General features: G+C 44.5%; 1 long non-coding RNA gene across 2 annotated transcripts in view; it reads left to right on the forward strand.

Annotated features, from left to right (window-relative positions):
• Positions 1–409: 409 nt before the first annotated feature.
• The window catches only part of LOC102004107, a 33,406-nt gene continuing 23,231 nt past the window's right edge, over positions 410–10,584 (forward strand). For both annotated transcript variants that reach the window (XR_264534.2, XR_264535.2), the window contains exons 1-3: positions 410–1,102; positions 5,021–5,109; positions 6,620–6,787. This is a non-coding gene — a long non-coding RNA (uncharacterized LOC102004107). The remainder of the gene's footprint in view (positions 1,103–5,020; positions 5,110–6,619; positions 6,788–10,584) is intronic.

Consider the following 10,584-nt stretch of genomic DNA (forward strand, 5'->3'; position numbering starts at 1 on the left):
AAAGTTATCACCACAGCGGCTTCCAGCTAGGTCTTGGCTCTGGGGATCTGGTTCTGATGAAAGCCATACCTGCAATAAGGCAACCTCGCTCTCCGCGGAGTCTCCTTACTGCTAAGCCTCTGGGAAAGGAGTGCAACTAATTAAGCCCAGTCATCTCTTCCCTTCCCCTGTTTCAGATTCATCCAAAAATAAGTAACTAGTCAGCGTACTTGTGAAACTCGATGCATTCTGGGGAGATGCCATGGAGGGTTAGTAGCTGGCTAGGTCTGGAAGCTTGATCCCTGCCGGGCACTGTGGCACATGCCCGTAATCCCAGCTATTTGGCAGTGGAAGCAGGAGGATTGCAAGTTCAAGGCCAGTTTAGGTGACTTAGCAGAATCTTGCCTCAAAATAAAATGAAAAGGGGATGAGGTATAGTTCAGTGAAGACTGCTTGCCTAGTAAGAGTGACACCCTAGGTTCCCAGGACCAACAAAACTTAAAAAATTTAAAAAGGAAGACGAAGAAGAAGCTTGATCTAGCAGCACAGCAGTATCTATCGTCCACTTCTCAAGCAGAGTCTCCAACTGTGGTGTTTTATACCATTCACTACAGCCACCGAGATGGAGTCCATTTCCTCCCTGGGAGCCAGCCTCGAGCGACGCGATGGTGAATAACTACTGACTTTGAGTCATAAAAGACAACACAGCTTCTGCGGGGCTCTTATTCTGTTTAGAACACCACCTGCCTTGGAATCCTGGAGCCTTCGTGTAAGAAGTCTGGGCATCTGGAGGCCACCATGTTCGGAAGACCCTCAGAGAGCCCACATACTGCTGAAGAGACTCCCCAAAGAGCTCCAGCCGTCCAGCCCCAGCTCTCTGACCTTCCAGCATCAAGCACGCACACGAGTGAGTGAGCCTTGGGTGAACAGCGAACAGTCAGCAGTGCTGGATCCCGAAATTAAGATCCAGCATTTGCACCACCCTTGCCCATGCCAAGGGGAGCCGGCCTGTGGATCAGTCACCCCAGCTGACACAGTGGCGCAGAGGTGAGCCGTCCCTGATGAGCCCGGCCTGCAATGCACGCACGTCGGTGAGCAAAATGAATGCTGCTGTCTTAAACCAGTAAGTTTTCAGGCGGTTTATTCTGCAGCCAAGGTAATGGCAGTGCCTACTTAACTTTGCCGTGCACTTGATTTTATTTTTCCCTGAAATGACCAGTCGGACTGTTGTTTAGCCAGGGAAAACAGAGCCAGACTTCTTGTTATGTGGGGAGATTAAGTTTCTAGTGTGGGTCTTCATGTCAGAGACATAAAGATCACAGTCATACCAATCTACTTGTTTAACAGCAGAGAAGTGGGCTGATTTTTCCCTCTCTTTTTATTATCCATAGTGAAAGCAGGATCTCTGTGTTTGAATTCAGATTTTTTTTCACAATTCCATGTGGGTTATGTTGCATGCTTTCTTCTTTACAAAGAAGTGCTTTAATTAATTTCTGGTATCCAACACTGCTCACTAGTCTTTTTTTTGGTTTTGTTTATTTTTGGTATCAGGAATCGAACTCAGGACCTTGAGTTTGCCAGGCAGACACTGTGCCACTAAGCTATAGCCCCGGCCCCCACTGTTCACTTTTTTTTTTTTTTTAGTACCAGGAATCAAACTCAGCACCTTGCGCTTGCCAGGCATGCGCTTATGCCGCTGAGCTATTTCCTCGGCCCTTCCACTGTTCATTTGGAAATCACAAATTTTAATGGTGATTTATCTATAGAAAAATTATCTCTAGTTTTCACTTTCTGTGGCAGGAAGCTGCTGGGTCAATGAGAATTTTAATGCTATCCTCCCCAGCCCCTGCATATTCACTTGCTGATTGAAAGGGAGAACAGGTTTTTGACTTGCTGGAAATGGCCACAGTCAGATGAATGCTTAAAAATAAAAAGTAGGCCAGGCATGGTGGTGGACACCTATAATCCCAGCACTCAGGAAGCTGAGGCGGGAGGATTGCTGTGACTTTGATGCCAGCCTGGGCTACAGAGTGAGTTGAAAGTCAGCCTGAACTACATCATGAGACCCTGTCTCAAAAAAACTAAAGGTGGGGAGGGACAGGGAGAGAGAGAGAGAGAGAGACAGAGAGACAGAGAGACAGAGAGACAGAGAGACAGAGAGAGAGACAGAGAGAAACTAATTTTATTTTTCTCATGGTTTTGGAGTTTGCAGTCCAAGCGAGATGGGGAAGACTCATTGCTATGGGCCACTGTGGGTGGTAATGGTGGGCAGCGTGTGACAGAACAAACTGCTTACTTTGTGGCCAGGAAACAAAGGAGAGGAAGGGGTTGGAGTCCCGCAGTCCCCTCCCAAGCCAAACCAGGACACTAGGTTCCATCTCTTAAAGGTCCACAGCACCGTCCGACAGTGCCACCTGGGAACTGAGCCCTTAACACACGGGGCTGGAGGATATTCAAGGTCTCGGGCTGTATATCCGGATGTCCCCTCAAAGTCTCGCGCACTCGGAGGGGGGGGCTTGGAGAAGGTGACTGGAATATGGGGGCTGGGAGGTGGGGCCTGCTTGGAAGAGGCGGATGTTTCTCCCTCCCGGGCTCCTCCCTTCTCTGTCTGCTTCCGGGCTGCCGAGACCCGAGCAGCCTTTCCCCTGCTCTGTCCCTCTGCCACGCCATCCTGTCTTGGAGCCAGCGCACCATGGACGGAAAATGTGAGCCAAATTAAACCTCTCCTTTAAGTTGTGGGTGTCGGTGTTGTGTCCCAGCAACGAGAAAGGAAGCAAGACAGGATCCAAACCATAGCAGCAAAGGCCTTAGAAATTCCCTGTAAATGTTAAGGAGCGCTCATCATTGATTCATAGACAAGTTCCCCAGCTTCCATTCCGTGACTATTTCTTCACAAGGCAGTACATTCTGCCTTCCAAATTGGCAAACATTGCACACAGCAGCGTAACATTTCCAGTCACGTGATTTTTCTAATCCGTAGGAGATTAGAATTAGCAAATAAGCAAAGAGATGCTAGAGACAGGCACAGCAACAGCAGTGGGAAACAATGTTTGAGAACATGAGACCAAAAATTTAAACATGACATTAAAACACAAAACATGTGTGGCGTACTATCCAGTGCGTCAGGTCCCGTGACCGAGGTGCCCGCGGATGATAAGGAAAAGACAGACAAGAAAAACGAGAGGCAAAAGTCTGGGATCGGGGGCTTACAGCCTCTCGGGCTGCAGCCTCAAATACCAATTTCAGTCACCTTTTCTTGAGGGAGAACCTCGGGCGTAGCGTAGCGAGTACTCATGGGCGGATACCACACGTTTTAGCAAGGATAATCAAAGGGTTATCCTTTTCCACATGGAATCCAAGACACGCCTGTAATCCCAGCACTCAAGAGGCTGAGACAGGAGGATCGTAAACTCAAGGTTAAACAAATCATTGTGTCCTTAATGCATTCTAATCAAAGAATGTCCTTCTCCACACATTGCAGTCCGGTGCCCCTGCTATAGGGACAAACAACTCTACACACCCCAATAGTTCAGGAAAACATCACTGATATCCAAAAGGATAGGTACTGTAGTCCCTCTTTATCTTCAGGGGAGATGTTCCAAGATCCTAGTGGATACCTGAAACCACGGTAGACCAAACCCTATACATACTATGTTTGTTTTTTCCGTAGGTCCTGCAAAATTGCTACAGGGTATCAGAGGTTATCTGTTCTCTGTGTTTTAGATACTGGCCCCTCCTTTGTAACTCCACTGTGCAGCTTCTGAAACATTGTTAAGAAAAATAAGGGTTACTTGAAGATAAGCACTATGATAGCATGACAGTCTGACAATCAATGCCGCTACTAAGCGACTAAAAGGAAAGCATTCACAGCATGGATACACTACAAAAAGGGCCAATTCATATTTTAAGTGGGGTGGATCAGGACAGCATGAGATTTCATCATCCTACTCAGACCTCCCTGCAATTTAAAACTTGCAGATTGCTTATTTATGGAACTTTCCACATAATATTTTCAGACCAAGGCTGATGGTGCGTAATTACAACTGTGAAAAACAACACTGTGGATAAGAGAGACCACTACAATGGTTAAATTATATTCGGGATACTTGTTATAAATTCAAGAAACCATATTTCAGAGGGACTTCATGGGAAATGGACTATAAAAAGCCTTGACATTTAAAGAGATCAAATTCAGTTACCTAGAAAAATTGCTCATGTGATTGAAAGTAGAAGAGAGGGCGGGGGACATATCTCAGCGGCACAGCGCCTGCCCGGCAAGTGTGAGGTCCTGAGTTTAGTTCCTGATACCCACCCCCAAAAAAGAAAAGAAAGTAGAAGAGAGACTATTACAGAAGAGGGAGGAGCCCAAGGAGAGGAAGGAGGGAAGGACAAGGGGAATAATGGGGGTGGGAATTAATAAAGTATGTTACATGCATGTACAAATATGCATATACAAATAACCCACTATTCTGTATAACTAATACAAAATTACTCATGTGGAAACATTTTCTCATATATTTGTTAAACTGGTACTTTCTAGATCATGAATATTTATCTGAAGTAACTGTAGAAGTCATGTTGATCAGTATGTGGTCTCAAAGCTTACATTTTTGTCTTTTTTTTAAAAAGAGAAAACTCACTAAAAAACAATCCAAAATTTCAAACCGATAGGAGAGTAACAATGTACATTGCTTATTGTTATCTTCAAAGTAGTTGCTCAGAATGCTTTTTTTTTTTTTTTTTTTTTGTGGTACTGGGGATTGAACTCAGGACCTTGTGCTTGCCAGACAGGCACTGTGCCACTGAGCTACATCCCCAGCCCCAGTTGCTCAGATTATAAGATACAGGCATGAAAAATTCATCAAATGATATAAACACGAACTTTTCAATGAACTGACAGAAATTAGTAGTATAGCTATCTTAACTATTTTGTGTGTGTATGTGTGTGTGTGTGTGTATATATATATATATATATATATATATATATACTTCTTTTCCTTTGGATGCAAGATCTTTGAGAAGAATTGTCACCTTTTTATAGATCCTACTTCCGTGACCACAGTGATGGGTCGGAGGTCGCTGGCCTCAGATCATGCTGGCCTGACTCCTGGCGACAGTGAAAATACTCAGGTAAGGATGAGCTTGTGACTTAAGACAGCCCATGTCCTCCAGGATAATTTTATTAAAATAAAGCAAAGGGTCTGGGGATTTAGCTCAGTGGCACAGCGCCTTCCTGGCAAGCTCAAGGTCGTGAGTCCGATTCCCAGTCCTGGAAAAAAACTAAAATAAAGCAAAGACGCTGCTTTTCTCCTGGGTAATGAAACTGAATAGATATGAGGTCCAAGGTAGCCAGGGTCGTGGCCCCTGACTCTGGAAAAAGCTGGCCTGAGAATATGTCACAGATGCACAGAGGACAGATGCAGAGGCAGCCTACTGGTTCTGAGGGACTGCGATCTATGAGGTCCCTGAAGCAGTCCTGATTTTGCCTCTGTGAGTCCTGTTTTTTTAGCAAATTTCTTGATTCTAGGAACTACTCACACTGTCCTTTTTTTTTTTTTCTTTCTTGTCTTTTTGAGACAGGGTCTCACTATGCAGTTCAGGCTGGCCTTGAGCTCACTTTGTAGCCCAGGCTGGTCTTGAACTCGCAACGATCCTCCTGCCTCAGCCTCCCGAGTGCTGGGATTATAGGCACGCACCAGCATGCCTGCCCCTCACACTGTCCTTTCCATGAATTCATTTTTGCATAAACAGTTCCAGTTGGCTTTCTGTCGTCGTACCTGAAAGGCTCCTGTATAGTACAAGGAACTGTGGAAACTGTGCGAGGCTCCATGGAGCTGGTGGGTGAAATACCGAGGGTCTGACACGGTTGCTGAGCGAGGAAAACTAAGAAGCAACTTTGTGCAGCTGATAGGAGTTGGTATCTCTCAAGGCATGTGATTACAAGGAAGGGCCGTTGACCTAACCGAAGGAGAGGTTGTAAAGGATGAAGCTGGGTCCACACAGCCATCTGCCTTATCAGAGTTCCCTTTTCTGAGTAATTTAAACCCAACGCTCAGTCTTACTCCCGACCCCGGCCCTGACTCCTGGGAGTACGCTGACCACACACACCCCGGCCCAGAGGAAACATGGAGTGACAGTGTCACTTTCAGCTCTGACATTCTGAATCAGCCAGGCGTCTCGAATCTCTCTTTTCATCCACTAGTGGCATTTCCTTGTGACCACAAGAGAAGGAAAGGGTGCTTGCTATTAAAGGCCTCTCTGTTTGGTGACAAGTTGCCAAGCAGTGTAGAGACTACTAATGGTACACAGCGTGTTTTAGTTCATGTTAGTAATTCAAAATGGTGAGGTTCACTTTGGAATTTGATTCTTGCATGTAACATATATCAATCGTATCAAATCTCATTACTTCTCTTACCACACACTGTTTTACAGGATTGACATGGATCATTCCATTTAATCCTCAGAACTCATGAGATAGGCACAAATATTTCCACTTTAGAGATGAGCAGGTTGAGGCTGACACAGGTTAAGAAGCTTAAAGTAGATGCTTTGTACAAGACAGAGCCAGGATTGAAACTCAGGCAGCTTGATTCCAGAACTTTCTTTCTAATCACCATACTATATTGCCTTCTGGACACAGGGCACCGGCTTGAACACTCAGCTGAAGATTTCCATCTGTCCGGCTTTCTGGTCTCACCCGTGCCGGCCCTATGGAGTGGAGAGGCAGATTTGGGGAAGAAGAGTCTAACCACTCCGCACTCCATGGGGAAGCTCCTGTTGCTACCAGCTGCTGAGTCCGTACGCTCAGGTTTGTTTGCTCTCTGCTGGCCAAATCAAAGGACGCCACTAATTTTGATGAAAAGCATAAAGGATTTATTCAAAACTATTCCGAGGAGATGGAGGGACCTCATTACCCAAATCAGCATATCTCTCTCCCTCTCTTTCTCTCTCTCTCTGAACAGAGGGGGAGGCAATAGATGTCCAGGCTTGTTTCACCCCTTCCTGAGCCCAGATCCTTCCCTCCCTTCCTTATCTAAGGGAATGAAACTGGACTTTGGTCTCCTGAGGCCAGCATCTGTATATTGTGTTCATTCATCCGGCAAGGGAAAGTGGAGGTGGCCATTTATGTCACAGGCCTGAAGAAATTTGGAGAAGCCACTTCTCTCTAGAGGGAAAAGAAATTAACTTTGGAAGTTCCATTTTGCTGTGCTGGTTAGACTATCGTTTCTCTGTCATTTAGCGCAGGCCTGCTACCCAACTCTCACATTCCTCACACACTCCTGGTGAGAACATAATTTAGTACGGTTCGCAGGAAACCCATTTGGAAGTATGTAGAAAGAACTCTGGAAATATCCATGCACCTTTGTTACTGGTTTTGGGGTCCTAAAGATTCTTTCCAGGGATTTTTTCCGGGTTCTTGGTCTCCTGAGCAAAAAACTAGATAAGACATGTGAAAAATGTAACCAGGATTCACATTTATTAAAGGTGGGAAAAGAAGTACCCTCTGCAAAGTGAGAATAGGCCACTGACAAAGTCCACTGTGACCTCAGGGTTAATGGTGGGAGTCTTTTGCATCTCTTGTTTGTTGACCTGACATCAGATCTAGGCTGCCCTATTAAAGGCCCACTTGATTTTGTGCCAGATGTAAATAAAGAATTGAAGATTGCACTTTTTGATTGGTCCCAGGTGCAGGGTTTGGGGCTTGTGTTATACGCATGCGTCCTGGGTCTCTGTGATTGACAGGGCACACCCCCTTGCTCAACTAGTTTGCCCCACTTTAATCTCCTACCTCACCTTGACCGAAGAAGTTTTCATGAGGAGACAATGAAAAGTACGGACTAAATATTATACAAAATGGGTTTTTAGCTCAGAGCTCTTCCTTAAAATTAAAAGTGTGAAATGACTTTGGTTTTATAGCCTTAAGAGGAATAGATTGAGTCATTTCCCCACAGAAATATCAGTTCTTTATAACACGTATTGGTTAGTTATTGCTGTGTGACAAAATTGCCCCAATAGTTGGTAGCTTAAAACAGTAACGATTTGTGATTTCTCTTGATTATGTAGGTGATAGGAGTGTTTTTCCTGGGCTCATTTATGTGATTGCAGGCAGCCAGGAGCTCAACAGGGGCTAAGATGGATTCACTCAAACATCAAAGGCCTTGATTTAGGCTGTGGTTCTCCATATGGCCTATGTTCCTCCAGTAGCTGAGTTAGCTTCTTTCCAGTATGCCAGTCTCAAGGTGGTGTTCTAAGAAACAGGAGGTGTAAGCTGAATAATCTCTTAAAATTCAGTCTCAGAGTTGCTTTTTTTTTGGTTTTTGTTTTTTGTTTTTTTTTTTTTTTTTGGTTTTTCTCTGGTACCGGGAACCAAACTCACGACCTTGCGCTTGCCAGGCAGGCGCTTTTGCCGCTGAGCTAAATCCCCAGCCCCTAGTCTCAGAGTTGCATAATGCCTCTTCCAATACCTTCTATTGGTTGAAACAAATCATAAGGCTCAAATTCAAGAGGGTGGAGAAATTGACTCTGTCTCTTTCTCTCTCTCTCCATTTCCATCTCTATCTTCTCTATCTCTCTCTATCATCTCTATCTCTATCTCTATTATCTCTATTTTGGTGGTACCTGGAGTTGAACTCACAACCTTTTCACTCATCTCCAGCCCTTTTTCTTTAAAAAAACAAAACTATTTTGAGACATGGTCTTGCTAAGTTGCTAAGTTGCTGAGGCTGAGCTTGAACTTTTGATCCTCCTGTCTCAGCCTCCCAGAGTTCTGGGATTGTAGGCATGGGCCACAGTGGATGCCAGGAGTGGCAACATCTCATGGCCAAGGGATATGACTAGGCTGTAAGGAGATGTGATTCAATAGCATTCACTGTTATGTTTGTCAACCAAAGGAGGTTAGAAAGTACAGCCAAGACTAGGAAGGATTTGGGAGCTATGTGATGAAGAATTAACTTCTCCCAAACAGGTCTAGCTTTCACTCTGTGCTACTGGGAAGTGCTATCTAAGCCTTTGCAATGTCCTGGCAGACAGTAGTGTCTTTTTTTTTTTTTTTTTTGCCTGGGGCTTTGGCATAGGACAGTCTAACTATGTGTTTTATGATAGGGACTTTGAGCCATGTCATGTGAGTTCTGACCTGGAAATTTATCACGTTAGTCTGATCTCCCCAAAAAGCTTAAGACTAAAGGTCAGCCACAGGAGCGGTATATGATGGAGTCTCAGAGAAAAGTCTGGACACCAAAGGCTCAGGTGAGGTTCCTGGTTGGCAATATGTTCTGAGTATTGTCACACTTCAATACTGGGAGGGTAAAGCATTGCTAAAGGTGACAGAAACTTTGTGTCTGGGGCCCTCCCAGATTTCACCCTATGCGTTGCTTCGTGTGGTTGGCTATAATTTCTATCTTTTCATTAAGACCATAATCCTATGTAGAGTGCCTTACTTAAAGTTCTATGAGTCGTTCTACTACTTTATTGAATCCAAGGGAGTCTGTGGGAATCCTAGACTCTAGCCAGCTGGTCTGAAGTGAGAGTGGCTTTGGGTACCCTGAAACTTGCAGCTAGAGTGAAAAGTAAGGACAGTTTGTGAGACTGTTCCTTCTGACTAGGCGGAAGGGCAAAGGTCCTGCACTCAATATCAGAAGTCTCGAGCAGTCTTGGCCACCTGCAGGACTGTGCCCTTGTTATGGTCTGTGTCTGGATGCCCCCCACAAGCCTCATGTGATCATAGGGGGGGTGGGCTTTTTGGAGGTAGCTGAATAAGGGTGTGAGTGCTACACCCGCTCTAGGGCAGGTAGCCAGCATACAATATAAGGGAGGGAAAGAGGCTTGCTCTCTCTCCCTCCTTTCTTGTTGCTTTTGGTATCTTCCACAGCCATCAACTATTGCCCCTCGGCCACCCACCCTGCCTTAGAGCCAGGTGATTATGGACTGAAACCTCTACAAACTGTGAGTGAAATAAACCTTTCCTCCTTTAGCTGGTGTAGGGTATTTTGTCTCAGCAAAGGACAGAAAACTAAAACATCCCTTAATGTTGAGTTTGGTCAACTGATTAGGAACCATGAACCATGGTCACTATAGACAGGATTATTAGTCAATAATAAAAACGACAAAGATAATAGTAACACTTCTATAACACTCAGTATGTGCTATATCTTACATATATTAACTTAAGGGTGCTTCATAACAAACTGATGACGTAGGTACTATTATTCTATAAAGTAACTGAGGTGTGGAGAGGTTACATGACTTTCCTAAATTTATACAGATAGAAATTGATCAAATTGAGACACAAATGTAACCATTCTGGTTTCAGAGTCTACTGTCTCAACTTAAATGTCATACTGCCTCTAGATCTATCTGTTCTTCTATCTATCAAATATCTGTCTATGCACACACTACTGGATTTGGTTTGCTGATTTTTCTGTGCATTTTAGGATTTGTATACCTATGCTTGTATGTTTCCTGTACTCTCCTTTTTTGTTATTGATATAAAGATTATATTAACTTCATAAAATGAGCTAGGTAGCTTTCTCAAGCTTATTTATTTATTTATTTATTTTTTGGTTTTTGGTTTTTCTCTGGTACCGGGAACCGAACTCACGACCTTGC

This window comes from Chinchilla lanigera, unplaced genomic scaffold (assembly GCF_000276665.1).
Source record: "Chinchilla lanigera isolate Chin_1 unplaced genomic scaffold, ChiLan1.0 scaffold00115, whole genome shotgun sequence".
NCBI lineage: Eukaryota > Metazoa > Chordata > Mammalia > Rodentia > Chinchillidae > Chinchilla > Chinchilla lanigera.